Source organism: Mauremys mutica, chromosome 3 (genome assembly GCF_020497125.1).
Source record: "Mauremys mutica isolate MM-2020 ecotype Southern chromosome 3, ASM2049712v1, whole genome shotgun sequence".
In the NCBI taxonomy this organism is placed as follows: domain Eukaryota; kingdom Metazoa; phylum Chordata; order Testudines; family Geoemydidae; genus Mauremys; species Mauremys mutica.
The window spans coordinates 169,837,434-169,842,020 of NC_059074.1; the positions used below are offsets into that span (position 1 = coordinate 169,837,434).

A 4,587-nucleotide genomic window follows, 5' to 3' on the forward strand; every position below is an offset into this window, starting at 1 on the left:
AATCCTGTACATTTTGCAGTAGGTGGTCTAATTATTGCCCTACTTAAGGTTAATGCCTACAAGCTTGAGAACTGGAGACGGGGCCAAAACTAAAAACCCAGACTCAAATACAGCCAAACCTGTGCAAAATTCAGAACCCAAATCCAAATCTGAATTTTGTGATAAGCTCTTATGTCTTGTGTTCATACAATCCAGAACCCCAGATCCAAACAGCCCCATTTGCAGATCCAAACTATGAAACTCAGACCCATGTTATCAAAAGTGAACAGTTTTCATATACAATACTCCTCCCCTTCAGTACTTCACCATTCTGAGTGCTTATGCCATACCCATATCAACTGAATGGTATAAGCAGATACTTCACCAATAGCCTACAGGAAGCACAAGTTCTCTATTAAAGGACCTATCAGATATTAAACTGATAAGAACAGACACTACACTTTTGATCTTACAGAGACACCTCCAAGGTACTGCAATTACTTAACATCTGCTGGGTACCATGGTATATGGCTACAGATACTAAAGATTGCCGGTGGCAGATTTGCTACTGTGGAAAACTAACACAAAGAAAATACTTATAGGCTCATAGACTTAAAGGTCAGAAGGGACCATCATGATCATCTAGTCTGACCTCCTGCACATCGCACGCCACAGAACTTTGCCCAACCACTCCTGTAATAAACACTGAACCTCTGGCTGGGTTACTGACATCCTCAAATCATGATTTAAAGACTTCAAGTTATAGAAAATCCACCATTTGCTCTAGTTTAAACCTGCAAATATCCCATGTCCTATGCTGCAGAGAAAAGCAAAAAAAAAAAAAAACCAACAAAAAAAACCCAACCCCTCAAGAGTTTCTGCCAATCTGACTCAGGAGAAAATTCCTTCCTGACCCCAAATATGGTGATCAGTTAGACCCTGAGCATTTCAACAAGACCCAACAGCCATACACCTGGGAAAGAATTCTCTGTAGCAACTCAGAGCCCTCCCCATCTACTGTTCCATCACCAGTCATTGGGGATATTTGCTACTAACAGCTGCAGATCGGCTACATGCCATTGTAGGCAGTCTCATCATACCATCCTCTCCATAAACTTATCAAGCTCAGTCTTGAAGCCAGTTAGGTTTTTTGCCCCCCACTGTTCCCTTTGGAAGGCTGTTCCAAAACTTCACTTTCCTGATGGTTAGAAACCTTTGCCTAATTTCAAGCCTAAACTTGCTGATGGACAGTTTAGATCCATTTGTTTTTGTATCCACATTGGTGCTTAACTTAAATAACTCCTCTCCTTCCCTGATATTTATTCCTCTGTTGTATTTATAGAGAGCAATCATATCTCTCCCCAGCCTACTTTTGGTTAGATTAAACAAGCCAAATTCTTTAAGTCTCCTCTCATAAGACAGGTTTTCCATTCCTCTGATCATCAGCCCTTCTCTGAAGCTGTTCCAGTTTGGATTCATTTTTCTTAGCATGGGAGACTAGAATTGCACACACTATTCCAGATGAGGTTTCACCAGTGCCTTGTATAATGGTATTAACACTTCCCTATCTCTAATGGAAATACTTCGCCTGATGCATCCTAGGATTGCATTAGCCTTTTCCACAGCCACATCACATTTGCAGCTCATAGTCATCCTGTGATCAACCAATACACTCAGGTCTTTCTCCTCCTCTATTGCTTCCAACTGATAAGTACCCAGCTTATAGCAAAACTTCTTGTTGTTAGTACCTACATTCGTGACTTTGCACTATTCAATTTCATCCCATTTCTATTACTTCAGTTTTCAAGGTTGTCCAGATCTTCTTGCTAATTAGATACCTAAGCATTTTCATAGAATATTAGGATTAGAAGGGAACTCAGGAGGTCAACTAGTCCAATGCCCTGCTCAAAGCAGGACCAATTCCCAAATAAATCATCCCAGCCAGGGCTTTGTCAAGCCTGACCTTAAAAACTTCTAAGAAAGGAGATTCCACCACCTCCCTAGGTAACCCATTCCAGTGCTTCACCACCCTCCTAGTGAAAGAGTTTTTCCTAATATCCAACCTAAACCTCCCCCACTGCAACTTGAGACCATTACTCCTTGCTCTGTCATCTGCCACCACTGAGAACAGCCGAGCTCCATCCTCTTTGGAACCCTCTTTCAGGTAGTTGAAAGCAGCTATCAAATCCCCCCTCGTTCTTCTCTTCTGCAGATTAAACAATCCCAGTTCCCTCAGCCTCTCCTCATAAGTCATGTGCTCCAACCCCCTAATCATTTTTGTTGCCCTCTGCTGGACTCTTTCCAGTTTTTCCACATCCTTCTTGTAGTGTGGGGCCCAAAACTGGACACAGTACTCCAGATGAGGCCTCACCAATGTTGAATAGAGGGGAATGATCATGTCCCTCGATCTGCTGCCAATGCCTCTACTTATACAGTCCAAAATGCTGTTAGCCTTCTTGGCAACAAGGGCACACTGTTAACTCATATCCAGCTTCTTGTCCACTGTAACCCCTAGGTCCTTTTCTGCAGAACTGCTGCCTAGCCAATCGGTCCCTAGACTGTAGCAGTACATGGGATTCTTCCGTCCTAAGTGCAGGACTCTTCATTTGTCCTTTTTGAACCTCATCAGATTTCTTTTGGCCCAATCCTCTAATTTGTCTAGGTCTAATTTTGTCTAATTTTGTAAGAGGATGGCCTAGAAATCCATGATTTACACAAATATGAAAAATATGAAAGAAGATTAGAGTTGTGGGTATTATCAGTAGAGCTGGGTGAATTCTTTTCAGCAAATAGTTTACTCACCAAAAAAAATTGCAGTTTTGCTCAACTCAAAAGTATTCACAACAATAGTGTTGAGTTTGCCAAATAGTTCTGACCAAACTGAAAAAGTGAAGTGTTTCAGCAATGGCAAAGTTTTAACTTTTCATTCATAGTGGCAATTCATAGTCATTCATAATGACAATGGACCGTTACTAGAGCAGGGATTGGCAACCTTTGGCACATGGCTCACTAGGGTAAGCCCCCTGGCAGGTCAGGCCAGTTTGTTTACCTGCTGCGTCCGCAGGTTCAGCCGATTGCGGCTCCCACTGGCCGCGGTTTGCTGCTCCAGGCCAATGGGGGCAGCAGTCCGTGGCGGCCAGCACATCCCTCAGCCAGCGCCTTTTCCTGCGGCCCCCATTGGCCTGGAGCATGGTAGACAGACTTTGTAGCATAGTGGTTTGGGCATTCACATAGGATGTGGGAGAATCAAGTCCCTGCTCCAATGACTATTTCATTATTTATACAAGGTGGAACAGCTTGACCAGGAGAGATTGATAGTGACCCACAATGAAATATCCCATAGCCCAGTGGAGACCCAGTTCAAATCTCTTCTCCACAGAATGGGATGGGAACCTGTGAAGAGTACTTTAAGCACTAGGCCAAAGGTTAAGAGATCTCTTCCTTTCCCAAGCGTTTTGTGAATCTAGTCCTTTGCTTTTGTAAAAATGTCCCAATCAAAAAAAAAAAGTCTTGAATTTTTCAATATTCTGAAAATATTCATTTTTGGTTTGACCAAAAACAAAACTTTGTTCTTAATGTTTCAGAATTGCCTGCAATCTGAAAAATCCATTATTCATCCAGCTGTAATTATGAGTTGAGGCTACATTACATCTCAAGCTGGCATTAGCCAATAGAAAGCGTTCCATGATCCTTGATTTCAGTGTGAATTATGTCAGCAGGCTTTTGAGACTCTTCCTTACACGTGTTGTATTTATACATACTTACAGGGCCACAGTGCTAGAGAAAGGGAGTTTCGGATTCGGCATGTATCTAAAATGAGAAAAGACCAATACTTAGTTTCTAACATAAGAGAGGCTGTTATGGATTCACTTTTCTGAGAGACTCTTGCTTTCATGGGTCAAAATCCTCATGACAGAGACCACTCAGGAATGCCATAAGGCTTTGCAGTGACTTAAGACCTTAATGAATTCTTAATGTATTTTGAAAGGTTAAGCCACCAGAAAATGTTTGCGGTGAATGTTCACTATGTTATCCAAACTGACCCTATTTCTAAAGATCAGATATTTAAGAGGTCCAGCCAAACCATGCATTGCCTTTTTAGGGTCAGGTTAGTTTCAGAAGAGGAAGATATTGTGACTACTGATTGATTTTGATAAATCCACTTTGAAACAAAAGACATTTTCCAGTGCAAATGAGTTTTGGTCTGATCTAAAAAGTAGCTGAGCATAATATATTTTTTTAAAAATGACTACCCAGAATTAAAGCAAACTGACACTGAATTATCTGAAAAATAAACTCTATGAGCTTTCAGAAAGGCTCTCAAGAATGCTAGAATTCAGTAAATCCTTGGCAGGGTTGACAGTTACAGAGAACAATATTGTATACAAACTTTTTAGAATTCCAATTAAATGAGCTGACTTGTTTTTTATACCCAAATTCTGACACCATTAACAGAAAAAAAACAAAATCAAAAAACAAAAAAACCCACTCAAATATTCCAATTTATTCAAAACTTTATGCTAAACAACCTAAATGCTATCTACAACCTTGCAAAACTTGAGTCAGTGCCAAAATAATGGAGATAATATTTTGAATAATCTCTGGACA

General features: G+C 40.8%; 1 pseudogene; it reads right to left on the minus strand.

Annotated features, from left to right (window-relative positions):
* Positions 1–295: 295 nt before the first annotated feature.
* Positions 296–460, minus strand: LOC123367713 (annotated as a pseudogene).
* Positions 461–4,587: the final 4,127 nt, after the last annotated feature.